The following is a 24,161-nucleotide window of genomic DNA, read 5'->3' as shown; positions in this document are numbered from 1 at the left end:
GAAGCCGAAAAATACACGTGTTAAATCCGCTTATATTATACTATCCTCCCTTCATCAGATCGCCTCACGAGAGAGAGAGAGAGAGAGAGAGAGAGAGAGAGAGAGAGAGAGAGAGAGACCCTTGTATAATTTCACCATAAGATCCGAGCAAAATACTCATTAGCTCATTAACGAAGCGATAATATATAAGCCGAAGCTAAAGATACAAACTCTCGATAATTTATGAGATTTCTTTCTCTCGAGCATTCTTTTTTTTTTTTGCTTTTCTTCTTCCTTTTTTACTCTCAAATGAGTCGGTGAATCGTGAGGCAGAATTAATCAGATTTCGTTTCGCTTAAACAAATATTCGTGTTCGCGGTGTTTGCATACTTTTTTTACCCTTTGCCACAGTTTTGTAACCCTCGTGAATCATCGAATGAGACTTTTTCACGACACTGAAGTTTGCAACGTTGGAATACAACGAAATAAATGGGGGGGGGGGGGAAACATTTGTAATTCACCAATTTTTATTTCACGAAGCATCGGTGTTTGAAAAACTAGGCAAATTCAGCAGGGAATGAAATTGGAGAATTACTGGAATTATTGGAAAGTTTTAGATCATTTCGTGGGACTTGGACGTTGTAAACTTCAGCGTCATACTTTTTCAGTACTTTCCTGTGATCCCTTCCATACAATTGTCAAATTTCCTGTTAATAGAACCTCCTGAAACGCCGTGGAGGGCATAATTGACGAAACATTTGTCACCGCACAATCGATTAATTATCGGCGGAAGGACATTTCTCAAGTTTATCGTCTGTTTTTACTCTCGCCATTTTCCACTACTCTCTTTGTGCAATCGAACACGTTCTAATACCCGGTGAATAGAGATACCTACACGCCGTCTTTATACGCCTTCCGCTTCGTACCGCACAGTTCACGCTTTCGAATTCAATGCATCGCGAGAGATTCAACTGCAGGCTCTCTTCGATACGGGAAAAGGTGTGGAGAGATGGAAAATCGAATATTAAAAACGTAGCGAGGTGTCGAACGGGCGCATACAGGCTGTCCGGGCGCAACAATTTCTCGAATAAAACTCCGATTTAGTAAAAAAATCTTTAAAACAAAACAAAACATTTTTTATACAGTTTTCATCGAAATTACAAAAAAGTATTTCAGCAAATGAAAATTCTTTTCTTCTGTTTTTTTCCCCCCTTTTTTTTCTTTCCTCATTGTTTTCAATCAACTCAGATCCATAAACTCGGAAGCCGGGATGATCCTCGTATCGCGTGACTCCGCCCTTCAGTTTTTATTCACTCAGCTAAATATTCACGAATACATTTGCGTATGAAAATGCTTTCACGGTTGATTTTACTACGGGCTCTGTAGCAGAGGGGAACGGACATTGCGCGCGGTCAGAAGTAACTCGTTGCGATTAATCGTGTTCCCTGCTCTCTCTCTCTCTCTCTCTCTCACTCTCCCTTTCTCTCCTTCCTATTTCTCGTTTCTTTCGCACTCGCTGATCGAACGGATCGTCGAGCGAATGCATTCAGCATGAGATACAAATGACCTTATCGGGCAGGGCCCTCTTACCCTGCGAGTTTCCTCTCGAATGCGAGAGACATTTGCTCCGCGCGACTAATAGTATTTCTGCACATACATCGTTACACATATCGCGCTGTGCAATGATGAGGGGCACGCGCGTTTTACTTGCAACGTATCCTCGCGATTATTCCCCGATTATATAACCGTATTTATAATATTTACCTCTAACACAAGTATCGCGTCTGAGCAGATTCATGCGCGTAAGCAAATACAGAAATACGCGTGCACATGTCTTCATATTTACACGGATACTTATAAATTTCTTTCCCTATATTCCCAACAACGTTTTATGCCTTCGGATACTCTACCGACTGCCGCAGACTTGTACCAACGTCCCTTCTCCGGTTCAGTCTCTATTTATATAAATTATAATCCTCGGATTAATAATATAAATAAATGTGGACGTTCACGTGCACTCGAATTCGCTTCTCAGATTCCCGCACTTTTCCATTCGCTTCATTTTCCCAGCATCGAGCCTGTCCCGCTCACCGCATCGCGCGGCCGCTCGTACGTAATGCTGCGTCACCGATGCTCAACTTTTCTCCAGATTATCACGAGTTATCGTGGATTCAGAATCCACCGGATTGGTAAGCCAGTCGCCGTCGATCCGTTGCGTAAAGTCCATCCCATCCTGGAGCTTTGGTTTTCAGGCCCTTAACTCGAAAAGGTAAAGGACATTTAGCTTGCTCACATGCTGGTTTTTTGAAGAAAATTTGCAGAACTGAGGAAAGAAGAGCAGAATAAAAGGAGTTTTCTGTGAGAGGAGAACGCACGGATTCGACACACAATCTTGAAAATGTTTGATTCCCTCGCATATGTGCGGATGTGATATGCGTACACTCGGTGAACGCAGATCATATGATTACCGGTTAGCTCGGTCGTTAGGCTAATGCGGTGATAACTCGGTGCACCCTCTCGCCTTCTCGCTGTATCGAACTTGCCCCTTCTCTCTTCCTCTCTGTCTCACTTAATACTGACCTCCCTTCCAATTACTCGCTCCCCCACGTCATAATTGCAACCCCCGAGTGTCTGCATGTGGATTCTGAGCATATCTTCTGCGGCACATTTACGTACGGGCGTGTAAGTGTACGTACATCGATAGAGGTATAACTCTTGTCTCAGTCGCTCGCGAGCTCCGGCGCAAATGATGCTCTTACGCTTCGAGAATTGCCCCGTTCTCGCCCCTTTGATCCTCCTTGATGATTATTAGCCTCGATCGCTTCCCCTTACCAGGATCTTTCGAGCTGAGGTAACGATCGCGTTCCACCGTAATTGAAGAACATAATGTTTCGTGCATGAAAATTATTGATACGATTTATTTTTTTCTTCTTCTTTTTTTATTTTTCCGCTGGCAAGCTTGTGCTGTATTGGAATTCCGTTCCGATCCAGCTCCGTCAGGCCTCAATAACCGCTTGATTATAGCTAAACAACTTCTTCGTCTCTGAATGATGCTGTTGCGGTGTTTCCAAGAGTGTCGAACGTCACACTAAACTGCGGCTTTATCGACCTATTCGCAAATCTCACGATCTTCTCTATCGAAATTTCTGTTTCGATAATAATTTTTCCCTCAAAAATGAATTGAGGATGTGCGTGCGCGTCGCATTAGTTGACAGTCTTTTCATATTTTTTTGAAGGAATAATTACCGCGGTCATCCAATGACGCTGGAATAAATAAAAATGGCGAATTACAAATTCTTTTTTCGTTCACTTTGTTGGACTCGAACGTTGCAAACTTCAGCGTCGTGCTCATTCATATATAACAGCAGGATATTAGTAAAAAAGCGTTATCTTAATTTTTTAATCGTAAATATTGTTTAAGTTGAATTCATCGCAGAACATATTTCATTCCGAGTCTTTCACATATGATTCGATAGTACATTGGGAAAAAACAACGTTTGACAAGGTCTGACAACCCTAAAAAGTGCAGCTGTCACTTCCATCGACGATATGATACAGGTTGCTCTATATTATGACAAGTGACGTATGAGCCTGCAAAATTTCAAGACTCTGTCGCCATTTGTCGTCTTCAACTCAATATTATCCTAATTCAGGTGGTCGTTGACTCCCCTTTTTTAACGTACGATTACATTAAGCGCGATTCAATTCATATAAATAATGGTTTTAATCTTTGACGTGTAATTTAAAAATTTGAGTTGAAATTTTGAGTTGAAGACGGTTGAAAGGGCCGCAGTAATTTCTGTACTTTTCGATTGTTAACTTTTTAAGGACGGGGATTTTTACGTTGAAATCGACCTTTCTTTTTAGACAAAATTTGTGCATAACATCGATGAATTTTTCAAGTGCCCGACCAAACTAGTGGTCGATATTTCGACCAGATCCGTCCTTTAAAGGTTAATATTTCAATCAAACAGTCGATAAAAGGGGTCTTGGAATTGCACAGGCATAGAAAAGAAATCTTGGATTGTGAGACGCATGAAAAAATTAGATTGCTATATAAAAACGGTCCTCGCGCCCGTACCTGAAGAAAATCTGAAAATTCTCATTGATAGATTATCAGAGGTTGATACGAGGTGATCAACCGATTGTAGCTCTTTTAAATTCTTATCCGAGCCGCGAGTCAACGATAAACCTGCTTCGATGAACGAGGACACTAGCAATTGCGCAATTTTAATGGCCTTTTATTGAGACGAACGCGAGCCGCTTTTCCAGCGAATCAATATCACGTTGATAAAAATCAGTATTGAAACGGCGACACACGAAAGTGGCTGCGATATCGGTATTGGCGGAGAACAATAACATATCGAAGGTCTCGACGGCGAGCAAATATTTTTAGGAAAAAGGAAACTTCGATTATTGAAATCAATAAAATCAACGTTTGGATAACTCGTTCCGATAAAAAAAGAATATTCGAGAGTACACGATTCCTCGTGAGTTGAGTCTCTCATATTTGCCTTAGATACAGCGGAAGGTATTGCCTCGAGTCAACTAATGCGCAGCACGATCGAATGATAATAAAACGAAATGAAAAAAAACGTTTCAAACACAATCTACAGGCTCACGTTGGCGCCATCGCTAGCAGACTTTGACTCTCTCTCTTTCTCTCGAAAAAACACGCGAACGTGAATTAGTTTTCACCATATTTTTTTTCTGGATTGAAGCCAATAAACACTCTCTTGCCACCCGCCTTCATCGCTCCTCCCTACATATCTTTCTCTCCCGCGTCGTCGGTTACATCCTAATTACTAGATCGCACATGCGGATACATGCGTTCATGTGCATATAAGCGTGCGCGCGCCTCTGTGTGTGCGCTTTACGAGCTCGCGCGCGTACGAAGTTTTAATTAACGTTTCGCGTCGAACCGTTCACGCGAAAGTTACATTCCTTTGTTTACTTATGGACAATACAAAAAGCACTTTATCCACGAGGATTATTTTCTCCGATATTATAATTGGCTCCGTGTCTCTCGTTCGCGTGCGCTCTGCTGGGCTTGCAGAATTTTTCATCTCCAATCTTGTTGCTTCCAATAAAAAGTGTGTCTTAATCGTTAACCTTCCATACGCACTTAATCACACGAATTATTTTCCAGTTTAAATCCGATGCTAAAGACTTTTAAAACGCGCGTGAAAATGCGATCAATTTTCTCATTACTTCGCCAACGATGCGCTCCTATCATGAAACTATCAGCGCTGCGGTGAGAAAACGCCAGTTTTTCGTTTCACGAACCCATGCGATATGATCGTTCACACGGAATTTATTGGAAGAGAATTCCTCGGTAAAGTTTTCCAATTTTCGTTAATGCTTTTTCACGCGAAAGAAATTTTCTTAATCTGGGACGATGCTTTTCGGAGATTACAGTATACCGAGGTTAACTTTTATTCGTCAATTAAAGCCTTTTGTTGAAACACGATTTTGAGCCGAGATTTTCTACTCGCGACTCTGTATTAAATCATGTTGATGGAGAGCGCCTGCTTCGAAAATCTCTAATGAGCCACGCTCAATAAATGCGATCCTGTCACAGAGCATCCCACACTCAATTGCGTATACGCTTTTCGTGCTTTTTTCGTCGCGTCGTCGTCGGTGTGTTTATTCATTTTTGTTTCTTACCGCATTTTTTTGTTTTTTTATTATTTTCCTTTCGAAGTTTATCTTTCGTGTCCATCTGCGTATATCCACACGATTATCCTTCTACTATTTCACGCACGACTGTTCGACAACTCGAACCGCCCACGATAGCCCCCGATGATCGGAGAAAAATCGAACGGGAATCTTTGCGTGTGCAACTTTTTACGTATGCACGCTTCGAAACGTGAGCGCGCTTCGCTGACTCTCGCTTTCGACTTTCGATTGTTTTTTATCTCGCACACTCATACTGTCCGCTCTCTATGAATATTTCTATATTTTACGAGACATGCGCCTACAAACGCTTGGATGAAATTGCCCTGCTGTCCGAGCACCTAACAAACGCGTCCAACTTTTCCTAAACACTTCCGACAGTTTATTCACTTGTGCGAAACGAAACTGTTGAATTTTTAAAATGGCTCTCAAGAGATAAACGGAAATTCGTATCGACACATGGGCTCGAGTCGCACTCGAAAAAATGTGTAACTTTTGTTCTAACTCCAATATTGAGACGATAAAGATGAAATTGGCTACAATTCATCTTCTCCTTTGAGATTAAAACGCAACTTAATGATACACTATGTCGAAACTCGATCTACTCGACGAGGCACACTCTTATTTATGAAAACACTTTGAAAACCGAGACAAATGAACTTTGTCAAAGTAACAATTTTCAGTGATTTATTTTTGTTGGAAAATATATTGGATTATGAGAAGCAGGTTTCGAATATTTTATTCAATGAACTTTTGTTAAGTATCGGAATAAATTCGAAGATTCTTTCATCTTGATTGATGGAGAATATTTATGATTATTTCATCCGAAAAGAGTGAAATTCAAGTTAATTTAATATTAACAATAAAACCAAAATCCACAATAAATAATTGTTCATTTCGAATAAATCATAGGTTCGTGACAACGAAAATACGTTAGAATTCTACACTGAGAGAAAAAAGTCATTGCAACACAAGGTTAAAAATAATTGAATGACCGAAATTGCTTTTGACCAAACTACAGATTCGTTCTCTCCGAAAACATTGCAGTTTAATGAAGAAAACTCTTCCAATAACATCGATTTCTATTGAGTCAATAATTTTTTTTTCTCAGTGTACATTCAACAAGGTCTCACAAAATCGAGATATGAACTGCAACTAGAATTTTGTGAGACGACTAACAGAAGCAAACGTAATAAAATCGTGGTTAGTTCTTTTTGCATGGGAATATATCGCTAACTGATACAACAATTAATTGTATCAGTCACGATTACCTTCGATATGATCAAAATTAATACGTGAAATTGTTTTACCGTGGAATGGTTTCAACATTTAAACATTTTGAACAACTTTACTCTAAAAGGTCCATCGAATAACTGAGCGTTGCAGTGGTCGAAAAAGATGGCGCTGAAGTTTCCAACGTTGGAGTCCAACGAAATGGTCTAAAAAAACTCTCAAATAATTCCAGTAAATTTCCAATTTTGTTCCCTGCCGAATTTCCAATTCGTCATATTTCAAGCCACATCAATAATTCGTGAAATAAAAAAATAATGAATTATTAATATTTTTTTTGTTCATTTCGTTGAACTCCAACGTTGCAAACTTCAGCGTCGTCGAAAAAGTGACTCTAACTCCAACGACAAAGTGTCTCGTCCGTCGACCTTTTTTTCGATCTCTGTTTTCGTTTTATAAACAAACTTACAGGACTGCGAGCACGCTCTCATGTGTATTGTTTAATATACAGTTCTGTTTCTATGCGCTGATGGATTATTTTGGCTCATATTCCAATAAAATCATTCAAATTTTTGAACGTCAGATCCATTTGTAATGTCCCAGAGAAAAGTGGAAAAGGATTTCCTCTGGGATTCATTGATCGATCAGTCATTCGAGATTTATCGACCAATCAATCCATCTTCTCAGTTTTTTCTCCAGGAGAAGGTTCAAAGACTCATCTAGAATCGTTCGAAAATGTGAGTCGATAGCGAGGCTATGGAGTGAATACTGGAAAATTTGTCATTCGCGAATTCGCGTCACGTACTGTCTCTGCAAATAAGCCAATGCTTCAAATCTCTTTCTCTTTCGTTCTCGCACGCTGCCCTCGCGTTTTTCTACCTATTCGTTTCTATTTGCTCCTTTGGCGAGACTTTTCGTAGGACGTCGGCATTGTCTGCGCGTAGGAGATAGCAGGCGGGCGCCCTCGTGCGTCCCTGTGTACGTGTGAGCGTGTTTTCCTTCGGGGATCGAATAAACGAAGAAAAGAAAACGTCTGCTACATTTTTCTCTTCCGTACCGACTCACTCCGGCTGTTTATTCTTCTTATTTCTATATCCCAATGCATAGAAATAATAAAAGAACAAGAATTTCCTGGTGTTCCGAGACTTGGTCATATTTTCAAATTTTCCGAGGAAAACTATTCCAGAGATAAAATATTTCGATTCGCAATCCGAAAAGGCAGAAGGAGTGTAACAAAATATTTCAACGAAGGCACGAGTTTTGCTATTTTTTTGGCACAGTAATGACGCAATTCGAAGTCTCTCTTCTCTCGTAACTCTCGTTTGGAAATCCCGTGTTCATATTCAAACACGTTGATGTTTATGGATGCATACACGCATAATTGTAAATGTATATGAGCACAACATCACCGCGATGGATGTCGATAAACGCGAACGAAAAGTGTTTTCCTTTCACTCCAGAATCTTCGTTCTAGGAAAACCTTTCGTATGCTAACAAAAACGAAAGAGCAATGCACTTTCGGTTTTTCCTTGGAAACACTCGCGCTCGCCACTTGTTGCCTCTTACTTTTTGCATTAAACAGAGTTTTCCAATGCGATTCTCACGAATTATTAAACTCACCGGATTCCTTGGATGAGTTTGCAATTTAATCTTCGCGTTTTGCGCTTCATCAGACAATTCGCTGGCAACGGGCTCGAAATTTTTGACCAGAACGAACTATTCTGCGTCATCAAACATTTTTGTCGTTGCGAACCTCGAAGAACACTTTTTTGCTTTTTTCTTTCTTCGTTTTTTCCTAGAACATCTGGATCTTTTCGATATATCTACGCGCACGTATATTACACAACTGCATAATGGTGCCGAGCACACAGTATCATCGTGGTCGCTCGTATATTACAATCAGGTCGGATCCTATTATCCAACAGGCTGGGCGCGACAGGTTGCGGCTTGGCTTTATTCAAATGGGAGGTTCTCGTGCTCCTGGTGCTTGACTGGTGCGTGCACTCTCTTGCACTGCAGCGAGTGCTCTTCCCGGGCTCACGTATTCTCCTCTCTCATGTGCGTATGCACGTACGAGAATGTAATTTGCCTCTTCTTTCTTGCTGTCATCTTCATATTCGTCTTGTAACAATAAGAGAGATCGGCTTCACTTGCGTCAATGTATGACAGAAAGCCGGGGCAGAAATTCTTGTCAGCTGCCCCATTGTGATATCGTGGATGTGGATCTCTGTGGAAGAATAAGCTCTCTCTTAACTCATCCATCAATCACTTCCATCTCAGCGCTTTATCGGTGCGTGAAGGAAATATTTCCCTGAGCTGTGGAAACTTCGGAGTAGATCATCGATTCGATTTGGTCGGTTTTAAGGGCTCAAGTACGTCGGGCTGATTCACTGATTCCTCAAAAATCTTCATGGCAAGTGGATTCGTGGCGACGTTACGATGAAAAACGAAAATCGATTGGAGGACGTGAAACCTGCGGAGGAGCCTCGGTGTTGGTTCCACAAGTGATTTGTAACGGAGAACGATTCTGTCGCTATTTCACAAACTCGATCCTGCTTGCCCACCGTCATTCGGGACCTGCTGCCGGACATTCGAAACTTCTTAAGTTCGGCTAACCACAAATATTCTCGCGCAACATCTCGAATTCTGAGTCAGGGGAAGGAGGCCGCTCGCCACAAAAATTCATAACGTCCCGCATGCGCGATCGTCAGCAGACACATCACGAGCTCCGTCTCGCTCCGCGCGTATACGCCGAGCGAGAAACGATCGACGTAAACGTCGGTGAACACGCGATAAATCTCAATTATCGATTTTTTCTGTTGCACACATTCACACGCCGGTACGACCGGGCCTACAGCGTGTGCGCATAAATTGCCATGTTTACATTGTAGTAGGTGCACACGTTTTTGCCGATATATACGTAATGGCGCTATAGGTCAAACCGTCTCGGCAAATTGACGATCCGTGTACAAACAGCTGAAGGATTGGCGTGTTAAAACTCTCCTTTTTACCTTTCCAATGTTGCTAAATCTCAAGCTCCCGTAACGCTGTTGTTATCGATTAAATAATACAAAATTCCTTTTGAAAATCCCGATTCTTCTTCTTCTTCTTTTCCACATTCGATGGATCTGAAGATTCATCGAAAAGGATGAAGCTCTTGACTGGATATCCCCCCTGGTTAATCGTCAATTAACTCCAGTGCCACGTAACTATATGTATCATATTTTGTACTCCGACGAAATTACTATTCTTACATTCGGACTCTCGCTAGGCTCTCGTACTACCACCGGTATATCGGAGTACCGTGCGTACGCGCATTAGTACTAAATGTACCGTACGAAAACAGCTATACGCGAGCTAAGTTAAACGAGGGCTTAGGCCCGGTTAGTTCTCACTGAACCGCAGTGGATCGTAAGCCCTCGCCGTACACTTTCATCGTTGCGCCAGTGCATCATCGCGGGGATAAAACGGACGTGTCCAGGCTGCTGCAGCCGCGCGTGTTTAGCCTTGTAAGCTCGTGGATTAGTCTTGTTTTCACTGTTCACATTGAGTCTGTGGTCAAAAAAACTGCGCGAGTTTAAGGACACGTTGGACACCCAAGCTCCGTGGTCGTGCATTAAATTTTCCTGGTTTTCGATTCCGTAATCACGGAAACTTTTTCTTTCGGATCTTGAGATAAAATGCCGCTGCGATTAGGGAATTCGACAATTGATCGTCGATGTCAGGAGCCTCGTAGCAAAGTCCCAGAGGCCTTTGGGGCCGAAAATCCCTTGAAATCAGACGAAAGTAATTCACTTTCGTTGATCCATGAACGTGAGATGAATATGTATCGAGAGCGTATCGCGAGGTTGATACGGCTGCGTGTTTGCAATGCATGACGCACGCCTGTGCGTGGCGGCGCGAGCGACGGGAAATGAGAGCGAGCGAGATAGATCGGGGGAAGGAGAGGGGCGGGCGAACGGCGAAAGTAAATGCGGTCGCAGAGTTTTAACATTTCGCTGTTTCTTCTCCCCGGCAATAATTCGTTTGCTTGGGGTGAGACGAGAACGCGAAACGCGCGCGTCCGCTGTCTCGTACATCGACGCTGGGAGAATCACGACCGCGATGAAAATATGCGAAGTTGCGATCATACGCGAAAAATTGTCGAACCGAACGCACAACTGAAAAACTACAAAGTCAGCTATGCGCACGTACATTTTTCCCCTTCGATCTTACACGTTTACAACGCTCATGTATAAAGATCGAACGTGTGTGAGTTTGCTGCACAAGCCGTTTCATTGTAGGCCGCGGACACGCGTGGGTTAATGACACGTAACTATCGCTGGCTGCGCGTACAAAATTATTAAAGCTTCTGGATCAGCGTCGTTGCCGATGGGTGTCGAGATCGGTGAAAGGTTTGAGGCACTCATAAATACTATTCCGTATCGCGTACTTCCCCAGCGTACACTCACCTTCGTTAACTCAATTATAGAGTCATGCTCCCATGCTCGATTCATCGTTTTTACGTATATGTTCATTAATATACAGCAGATTAGCAGACCGCACGAGGGGCTCGGTATACACTTGGAATAAATGATAAGCAATTAGTACGTTGCGTTTACGGCTGATCACTATGGCTACGGCCGGACCTTCGTATGTGTCACACGGTGACGCTCGAGTCACACACACACACACACAAACGTGAACGACGAATCTCGAGTTCCTCGTGTGTGTGGGCTCTTACGACTATCGTAAGTGGCGAGCAGTGCGTCGCTCAAGTACCATGAAAATGGATCCGGGCGTAATCAGGTATTATTATCAATAATAACGATCTTAATCGTACCGAGACGATTGCTAACAATAATGTTACGATTACAGTAAAAATAATTCGCCGTAGTTGGAAATAGTCTTGAAGGTTGGATTTGCACTCAATTTTGTTCCATCCTTTTCAACCTACCCGAAAGATTTGTAAAATAAAAAATAGCTGAATTACCAATACTTTATTTCCGCGTTCATCTCGTTGGACTTTAGCCTCATTGACCGTTATCTTCGTTTTCGAAGTATTTTTTCGTCGTGACGCGTTCATTCTGATAATGAGGGTTTCCTGAAATTTTCGCTTTTTGTGGTCGCTTTCATGGCTCAATGCAAGAAAAAGTAATCCATGTACGGGCGGGCGACCGGTCGTTGCCGAGAATGAATGAAAATCTGGTTTAGGTTTTTGTGCAACATCTCTCAATTGCTATGCGTGCTTGTAATTGGAGCTGACACACGCAGGTAACATAAAACGAGCTCCCTTTTCGAGTGGGCCTTAACGGTTTACTGCAAGCCTTTGGTGCACGGATACACGTGCTCGCGTCTACGTATATATATACGCGTATGAAAACGTAAAACGGTATTCATCATAGTACACAAGGAGTATAACTGGGCACAGCTGTTTCGTAAAAATACATGCCACATACACGTGCTTAGGTAGACGAGCGCGCGTGGGCGGCGAGCTCAGCGAACATAACTGAAGGTTTTCGTTTCTTTCACTCATTTCAACAGCAACTACACTCATTCCGTTGGTTTATTATTCGGAGACATTACCAAGATTTAAGCTTGATCCGAGCGAGTGAAAAATCCCACTCACCGGCGCAGATAATACGGGAAACTTCAAAGAGAAATAAAGACTGCAATGAAAACTCCGAACACGATTTCCCTGTTGATGCAATTGAACGAATAACGACAAAAGAGGATTTCTCACTGAGGCTTCATCTCGTTTGTAAAATTTGCAAAAAAGAGTCATGAAAAAATCACGATTTTTTTGTCCCTGTCGAAATATTTTGTTCCCCTTCCAAATGTGGAGATGCAGAAGTACGGGATGATGAATTTTTGTCAAACATTAGTCTGGAAAATCTTTCGGAACGGAATTTTGAAGGGGGCCGATATCCTCGTTCGAAAACCAAGAAACAAGACTCGTGTGCAGGGTGACTCAACGTCACGTGCGAGAGTCAAAACTAGACGCATCAATCACCTGCAACATCATAACGCCATATCGCCATACTGAGCGTATGAATATGCCAGAAGTGTGCATACATTTAGCTTCTTTTATGGGACATTAAACCGTTCAGTGGGTGATGCAGAGTGTTACAGAGTGCGCTTGACTCGAGTTTCAATGAACTATTTTCACGGTCTATTTCGTGAGACGTTTGATTTACGGTTCATACTTTTTATCCTCTCATAACAAAATATTTGCGTTTTCCTGCTCTCTCAGGGATTGATGATATTCCGAAATTTGTTAATGTTCTACAAAGTCATTCTTCTTGCTAAACTAAGAAACGGAGTGCCATTATGAGCAGCGTGTGAAATTAGGTCGTCTCTAGATTTTCCCTTCGTAATTTCGTGCTGTGAGCGTTGAATCAATTGAGCACGTTTCCGGAGTCTCACTATATTACGTTTAATTCATTTTCGTACGTTAGAAAAAAAAATTAAAAAATTCTTTTCCGCAACATTTTTTTCGGCTTCTTCTCGCCTGGGATAACTTCGTAGCACAGTCACACGTGATGAAAGATATTCCGGAATTGTTTTCATGATCGTTATTGTCGTAAGGAACTGCTCCTTTTCTTAGCATTTTATAAATCTTTTCTTCGCTACGTGCTCCGCTTCCCTTTATTGAATGCTTTTCACATTTTTATATTCTCTCACGAATTCTCACACTCTCGTCTTCTTTGTAGTTTGGCCACTTGCATGTGTATTTACAGTTATGTACAAAAGATGTTGCGTTTTCAATCTTCCCTTCAGTTTTTTACCTTCATTATGTAGAGGAACCAGTCGCATCCCCTCGTTGGTATGCGTCTGTACCGAGTCTGCTGCTGTCTCAATTCCCGCGGTGTATACTAATTAGTAAGCAGTGCCGAGCAGACGAGAAATCATCGCGTCGCGGCGAGTTTTGCTCGAGTATGGCTTAACGTGAGTTACGTGAAGTGTCGTGCTCACCGAAACCTCATCGTTTCAGTGAAAGTGTTGGGAACAATCTCAAGGAATATCAGCCTCCCTCTTCGACCTGACGTCTCACTATTTAACTGCGTGTTAATCTCGGCTTTTTTGACAGTCAAAGTTAATTGGTAATGTTTCAATGAATTATATTTGAACGGGCTCGCAGTTCAACTGAACCGAAATTATGAACGGCGCAGTAAAAATTGTCGTTTTACGTAAAAAATACGACAGTAGGATCGTATTTTATGGGTGTCTAAATTGTTTGATTTTTACTCCCCAATTAAAGATATATAATGACTTTAAATTAATGTCAGAATCATTAATTCAAAATTGTAAATGGATTTTTTCAACTTATTTTTTGGCGAATGAATAAATTACGAGCCATTAATCGCGAACGGGGATCCACGACTGACTGAACCCAATATTTCATTCCTCCCTGGCGAAAATACTATTATAGTTTTTTATGTAAAAATTGTATTAGAGGGCGCAAAGGAAAAACACGAAGGGAAATGGATTAAGAAAAAAGTATTAATAAAAAGACAGAAGACTTTGACAGGAATGGGCCAAGTCAAGAAGAAAGGAAATTCCGAAATAAACAAATGTGAGATAACAAAAGTGCTCATTTTACTAATTTTGATACGTCTTCATTACTAGTAAGACAATCGTCTCGAATTTTTTCCCAAATCTTCATTATATATTTTCAAAAACTTGGTAAGAAGCGTTCGCGTTCTTTGTACGGAAAGATAAACTATTTTTTGCGCATAGCCCTCTGTGTATTTTTCTTCATAATTAAACACTTTTATCTAAATAACCAATGAGACGAACCTTCAAAATTTGATATGCGTGTCAGTCGACTACCCACTTAAACTCTGTCTAAATTTCAAGACTCTTACTATCTTAAATGAATTCTTCATCATGCATCGTGCTTCGTACAGCTGCATCAGACGAACAAAAAATTCGAGTGCTGAAACGAAAAAAAAACTTCATCCAATTTTTTATTAGAAATCGCACCCTCCTTCGGGTATTCCACTGCACCTCGGAGCCTGCTGAGTACAGAATTTAAAATTGGACCTCCGTCGAGAGAACTGTCGATGTATGTGTACGTAATGACGAAAAAAATGCATCGAAAAACGACTGGCCAAAGAGGTGAGTTGGCAGGTCCTCGGCCCATTTCAAATGTCAAGTGCATGCATCCCCGCGCAGAAAGTGCTCATCTCGCTATAATATTGCTGACTCTGGCTCTGCAGCATTATTATCTCCCTCTCTCTTTGGACGCAATACTTCTTTGCCAAGAAATTCTCAAGTTCTTGGCTGCACCTTGAGTTGCACCGCTTCAAGAAGCTTCTCCAGTTCTTCTCGGTCGAAATAAGAAACACGCGGGGGATTCTGACGTATGCTATCAAGTAGTGAATTCTTATTCATACGATAACAAACCCCATCGAGTTGCTCATTGACGATTCGAATCGGGCATTCGTATAATTAAAACTTTAATTTTTAAGGAGCACTTCGAAGTCGTCTATCTCGACGACTAAAAGCCTCGAACGTGCATTCCTCACTCCCCGCTTTGCCGAGTTTATCTCAATGTCATATGAGAACTTCTCCATCTTCTCGCTGCGACGCTTCTCCTATTTGCGTTTTATTTACGGCGTTTCGTCTTTTATCTCGCCTCCTTTTGACACCGCTATTTTATTCTATCACTCGAGACTCCCCACGTCCTTCTCCCCGCGTGCTATCAGGTTCAAGAGCTTCTCCACTCTCAACTTGTTACGAACTTGACACCGGATATAAATACATTAAATAAAGATATCTGTACAGATACCGCGCGCTTTGTCCTCGAGTCTCTCGAGTTTTATTGCAGGAATTCGAACAATGGTCAAATGAACTGCCTTTGGAGATAAAATTTTAGTCATTTCAATAAGCCTACTATATAGAAATAAAACGTTTACCATAGAATCCCCATTCAATTCCAGTACGAAAAATCGCTGCAATACGCTGATTTGAGATTTCGGTATTTCGAAGATGAAAATATTGGGATTTTCATGCTTTTCTTTTCTTTTTTATTTTTTTTTAAATGAAAACTTATTCCAATGTTCGTGGTTTTCGTGCTTACAATACGCCGGCGTTTCTCGTCGTACTAAAAACATTTTCCGGTCGAATTCAGGGCGTCAAAGAAGTTACGTAGGCGTGGCAAAGCAACGATCTCGCGTTGCTTCACTATTTGAAATGACACACACACACACACACACACACACACACACACACACACACACACACACACACACACACACACACACACACACACACACACACACACACACACACACAGTCCGTAGAGAAGGAACAAATTGCATGAGAGATTGAGCGAGAAGTGGCAAGATCGAGGTAAGGGAATTTCCGTGGGTTGGGGTCCAATTTTTCTCTCGTGGACGCTCGTCCACGAGGTGATGGAACACACAAGAAGAGAAAACGAGAAAGAAATTGTTTGTGTGTGTCAACGTATGCTTGTGTGTGTGTGTGTGTGTGTGCATGCACACATGTACGAAATAGCGAGGGAAAGGATCTCGCGATCGACGTCGCCTCTCATTATCATCGAATGTCGAGAACGTCGCCCTGAAAACTGCTCTCTCGACGCTGCGAGATTGACAATTGGTCCGAAGCTGAACGAGATTAAATAACGCGGAGCCTCTCCCTTATTTGCATTTTTATTCAGCAATCACTCACGCGATCCTTTTGCTCTCGATCGAATTACCAGATTAAGCAATTTTTCCGTTACTTATTCCGTCACGCTCGTTGCAATTCCCGTCCACCTTTCTTTTTCACTAATTTTCCATTATTTTTTTCAATGCATGTTTCAGATGATGCTGACGTACGAATCAAAAAACATGCAACGGGACGATGGGAAAATCGCCATACATCTATGGTGAGTTGACTTTCCTTTGCCATTGAACGAGCACTTTGTTTCGTCAAAATTTCTAACTCATTTAAAAGAAACCGAGGATAATGATGGCCATGAAATCGTTGAGATTTTTTCTTTTTATATTTTCGACAAAATTTCAATGAAAATATCACGAAAATTAATCTCATTTCGTTATTTTCTGTACCAAACCACTGTTGAAGGTATGATTCACGCTTGAATGTACACTGAAAATTGTACAAGCCATCATTGGAAGTATGTTCTCGTAGAATATGTTGGTGCTAGTGAAAAGCGTTCAGAGCTTTATGCAGAGGCCTACCCCTTGTATGGCCCTTTTCTACTCAAGCGCCTCCATTTTCCGTCGGCACTCTCGTCAGGGTTTTTCATTTCTTCCCTTTCACACGTTTTTGTTTTCTCTTGCCATGCAGTTCTTTCCGTTGTTGTGTTCTCTCTTCGGTAGGACGTCGCGTCACGTTGCAATATAAACGCGCACGCACGAGAGACGCGTGCTGCTCGACAATTCTTCAATGTACAGTCTACCCGAGAGACCTTTCGATCTCCTCGCACATTCTCTCAATTTTCCTCTGTCTTCGTCTCACTCTCGCCCTCTTTGCTTCCTCTCCATTCTTCGGGTTCTTCTCTCATGCACTATTTTTGCGGCAAGTGATGTACGAAGGGGGGACCACGAGAGAGGGCGTTTGGTGGAGGATATTCTGCAGTCTGCCTGTCTCGTTCTACGGCACAAAGTCCTTTTGATCTCGAGACAAAAGCTTCTCGCTCTCTTGCCTTCCCTCGAGCGTCTCTCCTCGCGTACTTCTCCGTGTCGTCGTCGTCCTCCTCCTCCTCCTCCTCCTCATCGTACTTCTCGTTGTTCCCGTAGTTGGGTCCGACTGCATCGACCAACAGAAGTTTCGCCTGTGGGAAGACAGAACACTTGGGAATCAAGCACGAGAGAGAAAGAGTTCAGAAAGGTGTATACGAGTAGAGTTCCCTCCTAACCCCTTCTCCACTTTTATCTCTCGATGAGAATCATGCCGTTGCCTAGCGACCTTGCTTGACCTCGAGCACCATCAAACCAAATCATTAAGGGCCCTTACTTTTCATTTTTTTCTTCCATCCATCGATTCTGAAGGTTATGAGGATAACGATTGAAGCAGACTCGATTGATCGCGGGTGTATTTGCACCAGAAATCTTCTGGAGCAAGACTTTTGTAGGATTTTAAGTTGAGGATTGTACGAGGCTGGAATTCCCACCGTTTCCTCTTGCCTTCCGTGACGCCATTTCAATTAGGAAAGACGTTCGTTTTTCAACGAAACGTAAATGTTTCAAATTCATCTCCCTGCTTTTTCTCAACGATGAGCAATCTCGTATTTTTTCTGACCATCCGATTGTATCTGATTTTTATCGTTATTGAAATGTTTTCAAAATTGAGGAAAATGAATAGAAATAAACGGCTCATCGAACTTGATGTTACGATCGCCGGTGTTTGTCTCATGAGTCAGCGCTTTTTCGCTCTATGGCTCCGTTCACCATTTTCTCAGCGGAGTTAAGAGAGAAAAAAGAGTGCCGCGTATTGGCTGCGAAAGTGTAGTAACGATGAAGAGCCTGGGAAAGTCTCCGATATCCGAAGAAACAGTTTCTCTTTTATTTTATTTCGTTCTTTTCCCCGTTTACTTTTCTCTTTTTTTTATCCCCCCCCTTTTGTTTATCTTTTGCCTTGCCTCCGCTCATCCGTTGTAGATATTTTCGTCTTCCAGTCGTTCTTAGGGCTCGTTCTAACTTAGCTAAACGACGACGATGAGGGAGAGTCGACCGAGCGTAACCGAGAGATGCGACGGGTTCACGGCTCTGAAGGCTTTTCCCTTGCTTTTGTAGTGTCTTCCTTCGCAACCCTTCGGCGCAATCCGAAACGACAAAGACCACGGCTTATTAGAGACTGGTGACCCGAAACTTTGATTACATCCTCCGGTGGAACTGCGCCATTTTTTCATTCCTAATCACTCACTCCTTTGTGTCTAGAGGTGGAGAAAAAATATTCTGGACTTTGTGACTCGTCGGGATCACTGCGGCTCGATAATTTTGCCTTTTTCTTTTGTATCTCGTATCAGAATTCGCGTTAAAAATCTGCTCAAAGTATTCACAGGTTCAAAGAAAATCGACCGGATTTTTCCGCAACCCTTCCAAGTTCAAATCAAAGCTTGGAAAAAAGGCTCGCTTTCGTTTTTTTCCCCATGAAACATTAATTAAGCCACTTTTTAAATCGTTACGCTTCTACAAACGGCGGATTAGAAAAAAAATGATTCAAGATTCTCACGATCGTTTCACCTCGTTCCTCGCTGATTCGCTTTCGCCATTGCGAAGCTCGTGCTCCCTGATCCATGCTGCAGCGTTTGTTATACCGATTCAACTACTAGTTAGAAATTCCAAAATAAAATAAGATTATCTCACGACAATTTCCTGTCTCCGGCCTGTCAGAGGGGGGCAGAGGCTCGCGGAGCCTCGTAAGCGACCTCCCTGAACGGACGCATACATCGTTCGTTACATCCCCATAGAATTCTCGTGTCTTTTATATGTATGCACACATCCGAATAAGAGTCGCATCGGACACGTGGAGTCGTGAGTGCGTCGACAAGAAGAGGCCCCGGACAATAATATAAGGCACGACTAGAGCATAAGTCCGTGCCTCGTTTGCATTGTGTCGTGCTTCGCAATTGTATCTCGCGTCTCGTGTGTGTCGACAAAAAGGAATAAAATCTTCGATCCCCTGCATATCTGTACGGACCCATGTGTTTATATATTTGTATGGGATGTTCCGCCTTAGACCGATCGCCATTTTAGAATTCCTTATTACCGCGATACCGTGCAACAGCTTACTGACGGAACATCGTCCCTGCTTCGTATTATTCTTCCCCCCTCATCCATCGCCCCTACCACGACCTTAAATATTCGCCTGACCGAAAACAAAAGCACGAATAACGACCCAGAGAACGTCAAATCGTCGTAAGACGAATAACCGTTAATCACCAAGGATCTCAGCACACATGCTCGATGAAAAAAAGCCAAAGGCAAACCGTCACTTTAATTTAAGCAAAATAACACCGAATAAAACTATCCTTATTACTCGTATTTATTTTTTCACCCTCAATTAGATAAATTCATATTTTCCTATCGATCCTATTACAAGATTGTATATCAAGGAACGAACAGATCTCCTCGTTTCTTCATCTTTGCTCTCGGAATTCCTTATGCATTGGCGAATCGTCGCGTCGTCCACACAATCGCGCGCTATCGATGTACTCGTCCATTGTTTCTGTAGCCATGTCGTAAAGTACAGCGAACGGTGTGTCCGTCGCGTGTGCGTGTGTCAGTGCGAATGGGTATGTATTCGGACTCGCTGAAGTATCCCGAGATTCCAACCATTGGCGTTTGCTCTCCGCGCACACTTTAGACTTCGCACTCGCACTACCACTATCCCTGTATTCCATGCGCATATTACACATACACAAATGCGCATAAAAGAGACACGCATATATATCGACACTCGATACAATATGCAGGCCTGTTCACCGAGACCTACCGGTCTCGTTTCCCGCCACACGATTAGCTACACTCGATGTTACGACGCCTTTCTCTGTCCACACTCTCTGCAAAACGCTTGCCAAACGTTCGCGCACAAGCCACACTGAGATATCAATGCACGTATATTAAACTCTTGGGGATCACGTTATCGTAACTCTTGAGGCTTCCCGTCGAGGATCATTAAAGCGAAGGACTGTTAAGAGGACGCGAGCAGGTATCGCCAAGTGTCTGATCTGCTGCTGGGCATTACTACTTAACGGTTCACCGGAATGGCCCACAGTCACGCATCTTTGTCGATCCGCGTTTCCACCCCGCTCCTGTCTCTTTCACTCTCACGCTCTCCTTCTTCTCTCCTTTCTCCATCTTCATTATTCTTCATCGCAGGAGCCATATCGGTCCTTTTCAAACGTAATCCTGCTCCGGTGCTCGTATTTCGTAATTTTCTCTCTTGCTCTTTCACTCTCGGGATTTGCAACTTTGTAACGTTATCTGGTTTATTGGATTACCGTACTCGACGGTACTTCTTTCTTTGCAATCGTTGCTAAAGGAGACGAGGAAATAAAGAACCGAATTTTCGATCTTGCCCCGCGGTGGGATGTGAGCTATACGATTATTGCTGTCGCATCGGAGCTTAATGGGAACGAGTATGAAACGGACGACGGTCGCAATATTCTTTCATAGAAACTCCAAGTTGTTTAAACCGCTGGAAAGTAGAGGATGAGTGGACGAGGATAACGTTTTATGAGATCTTGAGACTCATTAGGGCGCGCAGGCTATTCGGTTTTATTTTTTTAGGGCTGATCAGAGCCTTAAGATTCCTTTTTCCGTACACCGCGCCTTAAAGCGTGCTGTGAGCGTAGGCGTAATTCTCATTATTTATGTACCGTCGTAATCAACTAATTGAAAAGTGAAATGAGAGTAAAATGCAATAATTTTCTATGATTTTGCAAGACTTTGAAGTCTCGAGAAGTTTGGCTAGAAAAAATGGGGATTGAAGCGAAGTCTTCTCGGCGCCTTCGGGGGTCGATGTGAGAGCTCAACTCCAATTTTCTTTCGAATGAACTTCCATTCCAAAGTAAAATTGAATCGGAATAAACTTAAATTGGCGTTCCTCGTCGCTTCAATTATAAGAAGCTCCCCCTCCCGCGTTCCCTCTCGGAATCTTTTCGTACTTTTTTCTCCGATCTTCCCACACCTTTTCGCACGACGCGGGTGCGAAAAGACTCGTATTAATAACATTACGTGCTACTCGGAACGTTTGAGGGATTCGGTCAGGTGAAAAGTGAGGAAGAGCGAGAGTGACGCCGACGATTTGCGACTCTATAAGAAGCGCGTCTGCTCCAAGCGAGTTATTACTACTTGTGGCTCTATCGAAACAGCTCGCAGTCACGCACACCTCGGATCGGACTGCTCACCGCGTAAACCAAACTCCGATATTATTATCGGCCATGAAGCCAAAACGAGGCCCCTGACGTAAAGGCTGATGGAAAAACAATAATAATAATGACGATGATTACAAGAGAGGCGGAGAACGAGAACGATTTGACGCGCATGAAGCAATGGGAATTGGCCCGATTACGCATGTAATACTGGCCGATGAGATGCCCTTATATCTTTATTACCACGTCTCGTTTCCTACTCTTCAGCATCCGGTATGTCTCGAATCATTTTCCATTTAATCTTAAGCCTCCTGCGCGCGCGGAAAATATTCTGATCCACAACCTCCCGTAGTCATGGGAATAAGATCCATCAGCTCGAAAGAACCATCGTCTTGGAGGAGAGAAAGAGAAAGGGAAAGAGATACAAATGCGCCTATAAAAGTGATTTGAAGACGCGGTAGGGGGTCAAACGTGTGAGAAGGAATGCAGCTATTTTACGTACTCAATTTCATACGAGCACTGTTTTAATCTACCTTCGATCTCGCACTTCATTTATATTCGTGGGCGCCAACAGACTCGATTTTTCTTCGGATTCGACGAGTTCGCCTTCCACCTTTGACTATCATCGTTGCTTATCAAAGAAGAGCAGTTTTTTTTATAGTAAATGATGTTTCGTTAACTCGTTCAAAATGATTGAATGAATTTTCAATCGTTCGTCGCTTCGCCTGTGCGCGGGGTTTTCCATCACGATTCCATGGAAATCAGAAAATTCCGATATCGCTCGAGGACGAAGAAAATAAAAGTTTGACATTTCCGCTCCATAGTTCACGCTCCGATTATATATGAATCCTTCGCGGAATCGAGTGAACGCAACTCCCTCGGGAGACTCTGCGAATTCAATGCGCAACTGTTGCGAGATTGAAATTACGTGAATTCTTTGAATCGTGTAAAGAAATGCTTGATGGATTTTCGCGAGGAATTTGCAGATTACAAGCCGAAGGTGTTCGCGTACGTAGAACAAGTTTATTGATAAACACATACATTAGCGTGTTAGCCTACAAAAGAGAGAGGGAAAAAAAGCAATTTCGCATCATCCGGCGCAATTTATCGAAGATATTTTGTACCGTACGCCAGTGTGAGGCGTTTCGATATTTTTCTATCCATGAATGTTGTAAAAAATTGAGATAATCTTACTTGCAGTACAAGCATTTTTACTTACTCGTACAAATGTGTATTATCCTGCTCGCACGAGAAAACGAACGGTGTTTGGCACGTTTCATAATTGAGTGGAACGATCAAAGCTTATCCACGATGTACGAAGCAAATGTGATTAAAAAAAAGACACGTATAATATTATTTGATGTGTATATTTACATAAATTATTGTAACGAGGATGCAATTACCGAGCCCCTATTATGAATATTTTATACAGTTAAATGATCAGGCAAACGTCGAATAATCTAGTTCGACGATATCCGAGCATATCGAATGGCTAAAAATTTGTCACGACGCACCGTGACGTGCTTTTATTTTTTGAATTTTTTTCAAGCATTTTCATCGCAAAAATATCTCGCATCTGATTCTCCATTTTTTCGTCACACACTCTTTCTCACACATAGAAAAAGAGGCCGAAAACTCTAGAGGAAAGTACTAGAAATATAGTATACCTCGAGGACAGTATATACGTATTGGATTGCAGCATTAATTCGAAGAGCAGTTATAAAGATTGTTTTATCCACCATAGTAAAAAGACCAATACCCATACCTTTTATTCAAAAGAATCTTTTTCTCTATAAGCATAGTAAAAAATGTTTTCAGTCACTTCGAATGTTTATAATGTAAAGTGTGCTCGGACAAGCCTGAAAAAAAAACTATATGTAAGTTAAAATGTCACACGTATTCGGTGTATATTCGTGTATTTGTCATAAAATTTACTATGTTGACAGTGAAAATTTGTGATTTACAATAAATTTTCACTTATCGGTAAGTGCTAGTCTGACACGACAAATAACACTCGAATACAAAACGAAATATAATTCTCACGTGCATCACTTTTTGTTGTCCACGTAAAGCTGTTTAGAATTGAAAGGACGAAAAATTGTAAAATTCAAAAAATATACTACGCTGTTCGTAATCGGTGTCTAAATACTTTGAAAATTCTTGAAAAATAATATATTCTTTACTGTACAAAACGATAATCCCTTTTCTCCGTGCACTTATTTCTCTCTCTCTTGCTTCCTCCATACTTCTGATGAAACAACAAATGTGTGTACCGATACTTTCCTACATTTCTCATTGCTATGTACACAGTGGAGTCGAGAATAAGAAAATCCCGATCTCGAGAACCCGCCCATTCGATACTTGGATCATTGTGTATACACGTGTACATAAAAGAGATTCGATCGCAATCCCCATCATGTCTTGAACCTGATCACGTGCGCTGCACAAT

At 42.1% G+C, this 24,161-nt stretch overlaps 1 protein-coding gene across 4 annotated transcripts in view; it reads left to right on the top strand.

Moving 5' to 3' along the window:
- Positions 1 to 24,161, top strand: part of LOC122419206 (SH3 and multiple ankyrin repeat domains protein 3) — a 180,320-nt gene that overhangs the window by 49,636 nt on the left and 106,523 nt on the right. For all 4 annotated transcript variants that reach the window (XM_043433557.1, XM_043433556.1, XM_043433559.1 and 1 more), the window contains exon 2: positions 16,695 to 16,759. The gene's annotated coding sequence lies outside the window, so the exon portion shown is untranslated. The remainder of the gene's footprint in view (positions 1 to 16,694; positions 16,760 to 24,161) is intronic.

The sequence above is a fragment of the Venturia canescens genome, chromosome 1 (genome assembly GCF_019457755.1).
Source record: "Venturia canescens isolate UGA chromosome 1, ASM1945775v1, whole genome shotgun sequence".
Lineage (NCBI taxonomy): Eukaryota > Metazoa > Arthropoda > Insecta > Hymenoptera > Ichneumonidae > Venturia > Venturia canescens.
The sequence above is the reverse complement of the archived record's forward strand: the minus strand, read 5'-3'. Positions and strand labels throughout refer to the sequence as shown.